Below are 13721 nucleotides of genomic sequence, written 5' to 3' on the forward strand. Positions count from 1 at the left end.
CAGCAGTTGTCACCCACAGGGTACAGAGTGAGTAGAATATGGGAGGACTTCAGACAGCAGGGTTAGACCTCCACCCACACTTATGGATTCTAGCAAACACAAATAGAAAACACTTGGAGCAAGGTGTGTGTGTTAGTCTGTACCAAACAGCTTTTTTTAAAACCATTATTTTCTAAACAATAGCTCCAAATGTCATAAACATAAATGACAAATGTTTATGTCATTTATGTTGTATTGTGTGTTGTTACTAATTCAGAGATGATGTAGGGTAAACAGCCGGAAATGCCCAGGTTACCCACAAGCACCACACCATTTTCCATGAGACTAGGGTACACGTAGAATAAGTTATATGCCTAGGGTCCTGGAATCAACACCTCCCTCCCCTAGATATCAAAGAACAGTTACAACTAACACAAAACAGACCCTCGAAAGGCCACTTTCCTCCTCATGTTATAGAGAGAAGAGCTGGAGGAAGACTTGAAGGAGGCTGGCTGTGACCTCAGCCCCAGCAGCCCCAGCCCAGCCCCACGGGGCTTGCTCTCACTCGTGAAGATTTTTGCCAAAGTGCAAAGATGGAAAAGGCCTCCTTTTCCCCAAGCATGCATTCGGAATGCCTTGCTTTATCCAAAAACGCAAATCCCTCTTGGTTTGGGCTGTGTTATCTCAACCACAGAAAAGCCCAGTTGGCAAAAAAAGAAGAAGAAAAAGCCACGGCCGCTGCCAGTTGCCCAAGAGGGCAACTTCTCATGCCTTCTCGAGTTGTTTAGTGACTGGAGTGTGATCACGTACACCTTTGCACAGAGAGAGGGGAGGGTGTGTGTGTGTGTGTGTGGGGTGTCCATCCTCTGGCTCGCTCTTCAAGGCCCCTGTGTTTTCATTCACTGTAACACAGGGAGCTAACTGGATGGATCTGCAAAGGGTGATGTGACTTTCAGCCAGTCGTATGTCATCAGAAGTAAGCTTGTTGGAAATAGAGGAACTTTCCAAGAATAAAGGTGGAGGGGTGTTGGGGGAGAGATATCTTGATGCAGGTATTGAAAGCTTTATCTTTTCATAGAGTTGTATTTTTAGTAAGAATACAAAATAATGAGTTTCATTATGACACTTTCATAAATTATATATTCATATATATATGTACATATGTGTGTGTGTATATATATGTATGTATTTCTACTTTGCTCTTATTTGCCTCCTAAACTGCCTTGCTTCCTTCCTTCCGCCTTGACAGAGGTCCCTTTCTTTCTCCCAGGATTCTTTTCTTCCTTCATGCTGCATGTATGGATGTAGAATATAGTTAATCTAGCTTGAGTACATACAAGAACACATGTGATCTTTGCCTCCCCTCCTCTACCCTCTCTGGCTCCCCATCCCCCTTCTTTTAGACCTCACTGCCCCCCCCAATCATCCTTCTACATTCATATGCAAATCCAAATGTACATTTCTCATATGAGAGAAAACATGCAGCATTGGTTTTTCTGAGTCTGGCTTATTTCACTAGTTACATCTATTTCCCTCAAATGACATAATTTTGTCCCTCCCCTGGGCTAGATAAATCTCCGTTGTGTGTATGAGTAGATCACATTTTCATTAGCCATTCACTTGGTGACAGATTGCTGGGCTGCTTTCACATCTTGGCCCATGTGGAAAGTGCAGGAAGGGTCATCATGGTGTGGTAACTTAGTTAGAATCCTTCAGGTAGGCGCGGTGCGGCTGGGTCAGTGGAGATCTAACCTTAATTTGTCAAGGAGTCTCCACTCTGACTTCCCTGAAGTCTGCGCCAGTTTACACCCCCAACAAAAAGCTTCAGAGTCTCCCTTTCCCCACACGCTGGCCAGTGTTTCTTCTCACGGCTTGTCTTGCTGACTGCCCATCTGACTCTGGTGTGATGGAATCCCACAGCCGTCCTCATGTGTCTTCCCCGATGGCTGAGGGTGTGGGACATGTTCCCAAGCTCTTACTGGACATTTGTGTTTCTTTCTTTAAGAATTGTCTGTTCAACTCATTCACCCAGTTATGGATGGGCTGGTGTGTTGATGCTGAGGTTGGATAGTCCAATCCTCGGCCCTTGTTCTCCATCCCTGGCCGTCTTCCCCCTGCTTGGTCAAAGGTGTTGGCGATGCTTTCCACTGTGTTTGTAATTTCATCATGCAGTTGTTCGCTTTCGGCGTTTGCATTGGTTTCTGAGTCCGTTTTGGTTTTGTTCGTCTGTTCGAACCTCACTCTTCATTCTGCGTTTCCTTCCAGTTTGCTGTGTTTCTGGCTCCGCTCTCCAGATCCTGGATGGGTTTCCTGACTTCATTTGCATGCTTTCTTGTGTCCTCTTTGAGGCCACTGATTACCTTTTTAAAGATGATTTATTTCTTTAACATCTATCTATGCCTGTGAGCCTGGGTGAGCATATGGACACTACTTGCATGCCAGAGCCAAGAATGGCCAGAAGAGGGCATCAGATTCATTCCCTGGAACTGGAGTTAGAGGCAGCTGGGCGCTCCATCATGTGGGTGCTAGAAACTGAACCTGGGTCCTCCATAAAAACAGAAATTGTCTTAACTGCTAAGCCATCTCTCCAGTCCCTTGGGCACTGATCAATTTTAAAAATAAATGTTTGAGTTCTTCAAGTAGCATTTTATCCATTCCAGTATTCTTTGGGGGTAGGGGGCAGTGGGAGCAGAGTCTCCCTGGCTGGGACTGGTTATGTAGACCAGTCTAGTCTGGAACTCAGAGAGATCGTCCTGCCTCTGCCCACCAAGTGCTGGGATTAAAGTCAGGCACCACCTTGCCCAGACATTTACCAAATCTTTGACCCCAGTGGGTGAAGAGTTAAGAACCATGTAAAGGCACCTCCTTGCCTTCGTTTACATGAGCCTTGTGTCTTGGGGTGTAACTTGTGCCTCTGTTGGCTTGACTACCTTAGTTAGGGTTTTTTATTCTGGGGTCATCTTAGTGAGCTACCTACTCCTGAGGACTCAGTCAGTGCCTTAGCATCCCACTCGGGGAGGAGAAGGTCAATGCTTTGGCTGAGGCTGCTGCCTCCCCTCCCCACAGGAAGCTGGAGCTGTTTATCTTGGCTGCCTTCTCCCTGCAGCCTCGTCCTTCTGTCCCTCCTCATGGTCATGTGTGCCATGGTCCCCTCGGTGGATTTCCAATGCTCTTCCTTTGCCTCTTTCTTTGAAATAGTGTCTGTTTTTCTTTGACTCTTCTCCCTCACTGCGTCACACAGTTTCTAATCTGCCGTCTTCACTGGAAATCCCTAAAGCTTGTATTATTATTATTATTATTATTATTATTATTATTATTATTATTACTTTTACCACTTTCCAAAGTAACTAAGAAACGAGTGTGTCAGTTACTTCATTGAGCTTCTTCTAGAGATTGCACCCTCTTTCTAGGGCTGCGGTGACATAAGACCACAAACAGGGCTCCGTAAACAACAGAAATTAATTTCCTTACAATCCTGGAGGTTACCAGGCCAAGACCAAGCTATCTGCAGGACTGGTCTCTCTCCTTGGTTTGTGGCTGGCCTCCTTCCCCCTGCACCGTCATGGATTCTCGCTTCCGCACTTGTGTGTCCTCTTTGCTTCTCCTGTGGAAGTAGCCGCACTGGATCCGGGATGCTGAGCGGTTTATAGACAGCCGGTCTTCTATCCTCCTTCCCCAAGAGCCTGCTGACCAGATCAACCTAGAATGGAGTCTGTATCGGTTACTCTTCTTAGAGCTGTGACAAAATGCCAGACAAAAGGCAACTCGAAGGGGTTTATTCTGGCTCACGTCAGAAACGGTGTGGTACCAGGAGCAGGGGACAGCTGGTTGGGCTGCACCCACAGAGAGAGGGATGCCACCGCTCAGGTATTTCTCCTTTGTATTCAACGTAAGACTCCACTCCCTCACATGGTGCCGGCCACATTCAGAGCAGGGGTCTCCTTGCTTAGTTCAATCTTTCTGGAAAACCCCTCATGAATATATCCTGGAGTGTGTTTCCATGGTGATTCTAACCGCAGTCAAACTGATGATAACGATTAAACTGCGCAGAGTCACTCTTGAAAAGTAGTTTATGTTCAAACGGAACTTTACCATGGACCAGCTTTTCCTAAAAACCGAGGGAATCCAACCAACCTGAGTCAATAGAATAAGGAAGTTGCCCTGCTGTGATCCTTACAAGGAAGGCTGCCGCTGGAAACCTGGGTTAACCAATCAACATTTCTTCCTATTGTGTTTCCTTGTTCTCCCCATACAAACTCCACTGTCCTGCCATGGCCCGGTCGTCCTCACTCCAGTTTGTAGACTAAAGGCTGCCCCCATTCATAAATTGGGAAGAAAGCCCAATTAGATCTTTAATGAAAATTGTTGTAATTCTGTCTTTGGACAGAGTTCACCCCGCTGTTGTTCAATTACTTCCTTAGAGACCTAATCTCTGGAGCTAGGGGTGCAGCCCAGTCAGTAGCGTGCTTGCCTAGCACCCACAAAACCCTAGGTTTGAGCTCCAGCACTGCACAAACCAAGTTTGACGTCGCTTGCCTGGAATCCCAGAATTTGGAAGGTAGAGACAGGAGAATTAGGAATTCAAGTCCATTCTCATATTTATGGGAAGTTTGAGGCCACCCTGACTTATATGTAACCTTATCCCAAAACAAAACCAAAATCCTAGAAAGCACCATCATCTTTGTTGGTTTTTAAATACGTGGCTCTGGTTACTGGCACTGTTACCACGCAAGGAAAGGTCAGAGGCACTACAAAACCCAGTATCAGAGCTTTATTGGGGGGGTGGAGACAGAAGAGAGCACCCAGGCTTGGGAAGAGGCACTTGCAGAAAGAGAGAGTGGGGGGTGGGGGAGAGAGCAGAAAAGAAAGGGGAGGAGTCTGTGTCCGGCTTTTAAGGATTCCCCTGCACATGTGCAAGTGGGTTTATGGAGCAGCGCACTGATGACTGACCCCTTACTCGGCTACTGAACTGCGTAGTTCAGTACTGAACAGCTGGAGTGGCAGAATCCTAACAATCTTCCTATGTAGTCATGTTGGGTCTTTGTGGACATTTGAATGTAATTGGCTCCTATACTCTGATAGGGAGTGGCACTCTTAGGAGGTGTGGCTTTGTTGGAGTGGGTATGGCCTTGTTGGAGAAAGTGTGTCACTGTGGGGGCAGGTTTTGAGGTTTCCTGTGCTCAGGATATCACCCAGTGTCTCAGTCGACTTTCTGCTTCCTGCAAGATGTAGGACTCTCAGCTACTTCTCCAGCACCGCATCTGCCTGCACACCACCATGTTCCCTTCCATGATGATAATGGACTAAACCTCTGAAACTCTGAGTGAGCCACCCCAATTAAATGTTTTCTTTATAAGAGTTGCTGTGGTCATGGTGTCTATTCACAGCAACAGCAATCTCAAGACAGTCTTCAACACACTTTCACACCATAATATAGATCTTGTAACATAATTTGATTCAGTATTATTGAAAACAACAAAGCCAAAAGTCCACCCAGGCATGGTGATTATTATGCTTGACTCTAAACTGTCCTCACAGGCTCATATTTGAAACTCGTTCCTTGATTGGGGACACTATTTTGGAGGCTATGGAACCTTTAGGAAGTGGTGTCTTGCTGGTAGAATTAAGTCACAGGGGTTGGGTGGACCTTTGAAGGTTACACCCACTTGTTCTAGTTTGTGCTATTGCTGTGATAAGACACTCTAACCAAAACCAACTGAGAGAGGGAAGGGTTTATTGGGTTTACACTTCCAGGTCACAGTTCATCCTTGAGGGGAGTCAGGGCAGGAACTCAAGCAGGAATTTGAAGGCAACCCTGTTCGTTAGTCTACGCAGCATTACCTCTGACCAAGAGACTCACTCATAGCCAAGGACCTGGAACAGACACAATGGAGGAAAGAATGCTGCTTGATGGTTTATGCAGGCTCATGCTTAGTGAGTGTGCTTAGCTAGCTTTCTTATACAGCCTGGTATAGCAGGCTTTCTTGGACTGCCAGCCCCCAAATCACTGATACGTAGACTTATTATTAATTATGAATGCTCGGTCTTAGCTTGGGCTCGTTTCTAGCTACTTTTTTAAACTTAAATTAACCCATTTCTATTCATCTATGTCCTTCCCTGAGGCTTGTTCATCTATGTACTGTCCATCCTGCTTTTCTGCTTCCTCCATACCTGGCTGCCTGACCCTGGGCTGGCTGGCTGGCTGGCTCCTCTTTTCTCTCTTCCCTCCCACCCCACCTATCACTCCTCTGCCTAGCTATTGGCTGTTTAGCTTTTTATTAGACCAATCAGGTGCCTTAGGCAGGCAAGGTCAAACAGCAACACATCTTTACATAGTTAAACTAATGCAGCAGAAACAAATGCAACACATCTTTACATAGTTACACAAATATTCTATTCCACAACAGCCTGGGACCCTCTGACCAGGGAATAGTGCCACTTACATGCTTGCCAGGATGGGGACAACCTGTAGGAGTCAATCATGGGTCATCAGATTTTATGGAAAGCACCTTTACCTGCTAAGCCATCTCACCAGCCTGATTTTGTCTCCCCCCTGCCCCCAAAGGAAGATTGGGCATCCTATCAGTTCTGAAGAATCTGGGTAAGAAGGGAGAAAGGGAGAGAGGAAGACGCTTCAGTAAGACCAGGGGAAATGACCCTGTTCTGATATCTGGAGGAGGGGTCAAGTGTCAGCCAGGGCAGGGGAGGGGAAAGAACTCTTGAGTATGAAGGAAAATGAAATCAAGACTCCAAGGAATGGGAGTGGCCTTGGTTTGGGTGTTTGGTTTGGTTTTGAATTTTTGAATTTTTTGAGGTAGGGTCTCTACACAGCTCAGGCTGGCCTTGAACTCATCATTCTTCTTTGGCTTCCCAAGTGTTGGAATTGTAGACAAGCCTCTGGCTAAGAGTGGAGAGGCACTTAACACGTTGCCCAATTTGCTCAATACCCTGAATGACTACGAAGAGAACATGGAACAAGAGACCATGCGTAGCTGGTATGGTGCCAAAGTGAATCCAGTGGGACTCAGCCATGAGAGATTTCAGAGAACCAGGTAAAGGTCAAGGACAGAAAGAGAAGATTTTACTGGGGCTTTGTTGTTGTGTTGTTTTGTTTTGTTTTTCGAGACAGGGTTTCTCTATGTAACAGCCTTGACTGTCCTGGAACTTACTACTCTGTAGACCAGGCTGGACTCAAACTTACAGAGATCCACTTGCCTCTGCCTCCCGAGTGCTGGGATTAAAGGTGTGCACCACCATGCTGGGCCTGATCTTGCTCTTATGTGTAGGAGAAATTGACTGAATGGAGAAAGGTCACGCTCTTGTGTGGAGAACTGCCCATTGTGATCCAATTCATGGATAGCCCTGTTAAAATTCCATCTCAGGTCCCAAAGGAAGTTATGTAGAACTTAATCTTTTCTCAGAAAGGGCAGCCTTGGGCTGGGGATGCAGCTCAGTTGGCAGAGCACTTGCCTAACATGCATGAAGCCCTGGGTTGAATCCTCGGCACTACAGAAACTGGACACGGTGATGCCCACTACAACCCCAACGCTCAGGAAGCACAAGGAAGAGGTGTAGAAGTTCTACTCATCCTAGAGTGAGTTTAAGAGCAGCCTGAGCTGCAGGAGATCCTGTCTCAAAAAAAAAGAAAGGAAGAAACTGTGAATGACCGCTCACAGCTTTAATCCCAGCGTGCAGGAGGCAGAGGCCACAGATTTCTGTGACTTTAGGTCTAGACTACATAGCATGTTTGAAGTCAACCAGGACAACATAGTGAGACCCTGACTTGAAAAAGAGTCTAGAATTAGGGGATTAGGGAAATAATTACAACATTTAAAACGTTATAAAGCTAGAAGAATTTATACCATACGCAGTCTGTAATGCTCTAACAGTTTTCTAATACCACATTGTTAAATTTTATAGTATAAAGCAGTGTGATGATAGTGTTCAACTAGACAGATCAAAAGAACATAAGTCTAGTGATAAACATATTAAAAATTAAATGTATGATAAAAAGTCATCATAAAAATCAAAGGGAAAGAAATAAAAACAGAATGTTCTTTGAAAATAACAAATAAGTCATCTGGAGAGATAAATCTTATCAGCTCTTCACTACAAACCTGCAACTCAATAAATTCCAGATGATCTCTATTTTTAAATATAACAAAGGATAAAATAGAATCGAATACATAGTAAACATTTGGATAGAAAAATGATGTTTTCACTAAGAAACAGCTGAAGAGATTTTAATAGCTATGATGTCAATTTGCTCTAGTAAAAAACAAAAATAAAACAGAAACATTAAAAAAAAAAGCTAAGAACAATATGACACAAAGCTGATCTTGCCTTTGCATGTTTTTGTTCAGTTTTGGGATATGTTTGTGGTGTGGTGTATGTGCAGGTGTGTGGGTGGGTTCATGCATCTGTGCGTATGCATTCAGAGGCCACAAGAGGACGTCCAGTGTCTTCCTCTACCACTCTGTACCATGTATTTTAAGACAGGACTTTTCACTGAACCCAAGGCTCATTGTTTCAACTATGAGCTCCTGAGATCTCACTGTCTATATGCCTCCCCTTCTCCCAGCACTGGGGTCACACAGCCATGCTTTTGTTGTTATTGTTTTTGTGTTTCGAGACAGGGTTTCTCTGTGTAACAGCCCTGGCTGTCCTGGAACTCACTATGTAAACCAGCCTGGCCTCAGACTCACAGAGATCTGCCTGTCTCTGCCTTCTGAGTGCTGAGATTAAAGGCATGCGCCACCACCGCCCAGCTCACACTCTACTTTTATGTAGATGCTGGGATTTGAACTCAAGTCCTTTGGAAGAACAGCAAGTGCTCTTAACTGCTGAACCATCCTCTCCAGAAGCCCCTGTTTTTATTCTTTGAGAATAAATCTCATGTAGCCCAGGCTTGCCCCAAACATAACTTTGAACTCCTGATCCTCCTGCCTCTGCTTCCCAAATTCTAAGATTAAAGGTATGTGCCACTAGACCTCAATTAAAGTTAAGTTCATTAAGAAGGTTAGAATAATTGCAAGGTCATCCTCCTAAAATACATAGGTAGTCTGGCAAATAAGATTAGTGACCACCTCCATGGAAAATGACTGAACAAAAGCAGGCAGAGTTACAGACATAAACACTGTCATTCCGGTCAATAAACCTCAAAACAAATTCTCACACAATTCCAACTAGCCTAAAAATAAAATAATATTATTAGATATCTATCCTAAAAATAAAATGATGGTAAACTGTGAAAAGTCTTGCTTTGCTAAAGCCTTTAAGGCAGTATAATTTAGCAAAAATCTAAACTGTAAATGGATACACAAATTAATCCACAGTGAAAAACTAGTTAAATAAAATGAAAAAAACGTCAACTCAATGACAGATTGTGATTTCCTTTTTTTTTTTTTTTTTTTTGTGTGTGTGTGTGTGTGTGTGTACACCACATGCACGGCTGTTTCTCTAAGAGACCAGAGAGGGGGTTCAGATCTTTTGGAACTAGAATTACAGTTAGTTGTTAGCCTTCATGTGGGTGCTGGGGATCAAACCTGGGTCCTCAAAAGAACAGCAGGTGCTCCTAACCACTGAGCCATCTCTCCAGCTCATTTAACTTTTTACATAAAACTATGTAATTTGATATTGAGCAGAGGCCCAGTCAGACATATTCCCATGCTGGGGATGTTGTTCAGTGATTGAGCACTTAACCAGCATGTGGAGGGCCACCTGTAGAATCTCAAAAATAAAATCAAGGCCGGGCGGTGGTGGCACACGCCTTTAATCCCAGCACTCGGGAGGCAGAGACAGGCGGATCTCTGTGAGTTTGAGGCCAGCCTGGTCTACAGAGTGAGATCCAGGAAAGGCGCAAAGCTACACAGAGAAACCCTGTCTCGAAAAACCAAAAAGAAAAAAAGAAAAAAGAAAATAAATAAATAAATAAAATCAAAAGAAAAACACAGAGCATTACCTCTGACATATTTGGAATGCTGGGCTCCATGCGTGTTCCGCAGGAAGAAGCATGCACACAGTACAACTTCTCACCATCTGAAACAAAACCTACATAGGAAGAAATGAAGACGTGCATGGGAATAAGTTGTTCTTAGTGGTGCAGGCATGTGATCTCACTACTCAGCTGAAGAAGGAGGGTCACACATCCAAGGTCCACATGGGCTGCAGAAAGTGTCTTAACGTCTCAAAACAAAAAGTTAAAAAAGGGCCGGGATGTAGCTCAGGTTGGACTGCTTGCCTACCATGTACAAGGCTTGGGTTCCATTCTCAGAAATGAAATAAAAGTAAACTTATATGTGGAGTGTGTGTATATACACAGATATGAATGTATGTACATATATCTGTAGCTTAGAAACTATACTTCCTCCATTATGTGTATTTTCTTTCTGTTTTTGAAAAAAAAAAAATGAAGAGGCCGTGTCCCAGATATTTCATGGAAACATACTGACACTGTTTGTCAAGCTTTATATTTAACCGAGTATCTTCTATTTTTATTTGCTAAATCTAGGAACCCTCCACAGTATCAGATTTGATAGCCCTATAATTAATGTTTTCTACTTTTCAACGGACCACTTTCCTTGGGGAACACTTAACTGTAAATACGTGGCTCTTTTTTTCCATTCTGAAATATATTGGTGGGGGTATATAAATATATATATACATATTCATATATATAAATATATATACATATTTATATATAAATAAATATATATATATGTGGCACAAAGAGAAAAACCATCTCAAATCCCACTACCACAGAAATCTGTCATTTCCATTTTATGTAGGACACTATGCATACATATGCAATTACACACTTATATATCATTTATGTGCACTTGTAATCACACCATGTAGTCTTTCCTATAGCCTTCATTTTAGTTTTTCTTTTTTTAAACATTTTTATTTGTGTGTGTGTGTGTGTGTGTGTGTGTGTGTGTGTGTGTGTGTGCTGACAGATGTCAGGTCGGGGCTCTGGGTCCCCTGGAGCTGGAGTCACAGGCAATCATGAGCCATCTAATGTGGCCCTCTGATCTGAACTCAGGTCCTCCAGAGGAACAGAAAGCATTCTTGACCACTAAGCCATCTCTCCGGAGAGACTGATCACTTTTTTCAAACAATGTGTTTATTTACATTTTATGTGTATGGTTGTTTTTTTTTTTTCATGAATGTCAATGTGTATGCACCATGTGAGTGTGGTGTCCACTGAGACTAGAAGAGTTGATTAGATCCCTTGGAAATCAAGTTATAGATACTGGTTACCTTCCATGTAAGTTCTGGGGATTGAACCTAGGTCCTCCAAAAATGTCTAGTGCTCTTAACCACTAAGCCAGCTCCTGTTTATGTTTTTTCCTGACTAACAATTTTACTGCCTATTCAAAAAGTTCTAACTTTGATTTTTTTTTAAAAAAAAAAATCTAATTTACTTATGGTTCCCAAGTGTACCAGACTTGGGCTACATATAGAGATAATGAACTACTGGTTTGTTAATTTTTTTAAATTACATAATGCAAGGGGCCCTTGCTTAACACAGCAAGTCCAGAACCTGTCATCTGAGCCTTTGAGGAATCTTGCAAAAATGATACCCAGTTTTATGAAAATGGTGCTGTAGCTAGAATTTTCCTGCCTTGCCCACAGTCAGGACAAATCTTTGTCACCTGCCAGTCCCACAGCCGCCCAGATCCAACCAAGTAAACACAGAGACTTATATTGCTTACAAACTGTATGGCCATGGCAGGCTTCTTGCTAACTGTTCTTATAGTTTAAATTAATCCATTTCCATAAATTTATACCTTGCCACGTGGCATCTATACCTTACTGGCATCTTCACATGCTGCTTGTCCTGGCGGCGGCTGGCAGTGACTCCTTCTGCCTTCCTGTTCTTTCTTTTCTCCTCTCTGTTAGTCTCGCCTATACTTCCTACCTGGCCACTGGCCAATCAGTATTTTATTTATTGACCAATCAGAGCACATACAGATCATCCCACAGCATGGTGCATGCCAGCTGGCGTTTACTCCGCTGTGGTTATTTTATCTCGATTTACTTTGTGCAAGACACTCACTAGGGCCTGGAGAGAGATGGCTTGTGGGGTTAGGAGTACTTCCTGTTCTTTCAGAGGACCAGGGTTTGATTCCCAGTGGCTTCACAACTGTTACTCAGTTCCAGAGGATCTGGTCCCTCTTCTGACCTCTGTGGGCACCAGGCACGCATGTGTGCAAAACATTCTTGTGCATACAATAAGTAATCTTAAAAAAGAAGAAGGAACTTACTAAATAGGCATGAGACTGTAAGCCCATGAAGGAGGGTCTTCGGGAAGGCAGCTGCCCACCCAATGCAATCTTTACAGCAGAGCTAAGCCTTGGTTGAGCCGCTTCTGCGTTTTAGTTACTTTTTCTATCGCTGTGGAGATAGAAAGCAACCTGGGGAGAAAGGAGTTCACTTCACCTTACAGTTTGTAGTCCACTCTCCAGAGAAGTCGGAGCAGGAACTCAAGGCAGGAACCGAGAGGCAGGAGTTGACACAGAGGCCCTGGAGGAATGCTGCTTACTGGCTTACTCCCCAGGGCTTGCTCAACCTGCTTTCTGAAAGCACCCAGGACTACCAGCCCAGGGGTGGCACCGCCCACAGTGGGTGGGGGCAGGGCCCTCCCACATCAATCATCAACCAAGAAAATGCACCACAGAGTGCTCACAGGACAATCTGTTGGAGGCATTTTTCAATTAAGGTTCCCTCTTCCCAGATCACTCTCACTTCTGTCACATTGGCATAAAATTAGTCAGCACCTACTGTCAGCTAGACACTGGGTTCATGTAGCTCGAGCTGGCTTCAAACTAGCCATCTAGGTGAGGATTTGAATTTCTGACCCTCCTGCTTGCTTCCAGCTCCTGCGGGCTCGGAAAGTGGATTTTGAAACCATCTCTAGAGGTTATCATGGGCTTATCTCTGCTCTCTTTCCCATATCTTGGCTTATTTTATCCATCAAGCCAGGAGGCACTATTTCTTCTTGGTAATTAACGACCCCCAACTGATTGTACAGACCTTGAAGGGCAGGGAGGACAATGCCAAGAAAATTCGGATTGTCCTCCATTTTATAACTGCTGGTGATAAACTCCAATTCTGCCTCACCTGGAAATCAACATGGTTTCGATGCAGCTCTTCCAGTCTGTGTTCCCATCTCCAATTTTGTGGTCATGCTCAAATGCGTTTACCTCTTGATTTATCTCTGGGAGGGTTCAGGCATGACTGATATATGTCTGTGTACAAGTGAGGAACAGGGCCTGCATCTTAGGTGTATAATTGCCTCCATCGACATGAAAAATGGGAACAATTTGGCTTCAAGCAATGAGGCAGTTTGACGTGAGCAGATTCAAAAGCAGAAGGAGAGAACCTTTTAAAATCGGATTGCAGAGCTGAGGAGAAACGCGCATGCTCACTAGCATGCCCTGGAGTGTGCTTCAGGCCCCTGGAAGCCAGATGCTCCAAGTGCCGAGGCTTTGCAGGGGTGTGGGTGCTGGCACAGCAACTTAATTTCCTCTCATCCTGTCCTTCCTCTGAACAAAATGAATCATGAAGTTTTTCATTTCCATTAATGTATATCTCTAAAATCGATGGTATAAAGTCACAGGTATAATGAAGTCAAGAGGCCCGTATCATATAACTGCGCAGACTCACTGCTGTGCCCACGAGGTGGATGCAACCTCTTAGCGGGATCAGGAAGAATAGACTTCAGACTCCAGGCCAAG

The sequence above is a fragment of the Peromyscus maniculatus genome, chromosome 16, assembly GCF_049852395.1.
Source record: "Peromyscus maniculatus bairdii isolate BWxNUB_F1_BW_parent chromosome 16, HU_Pman_BW_mat_3.1, whole genome shotgun sequence".
Classification (NCBI taxonomy): domain Eukaryota; kingdom Metazoa; phylum Chordata; class Mammalia; order Rodentia; family Cricetidae; genus Peromyscus; species Peromyscus maniculatus.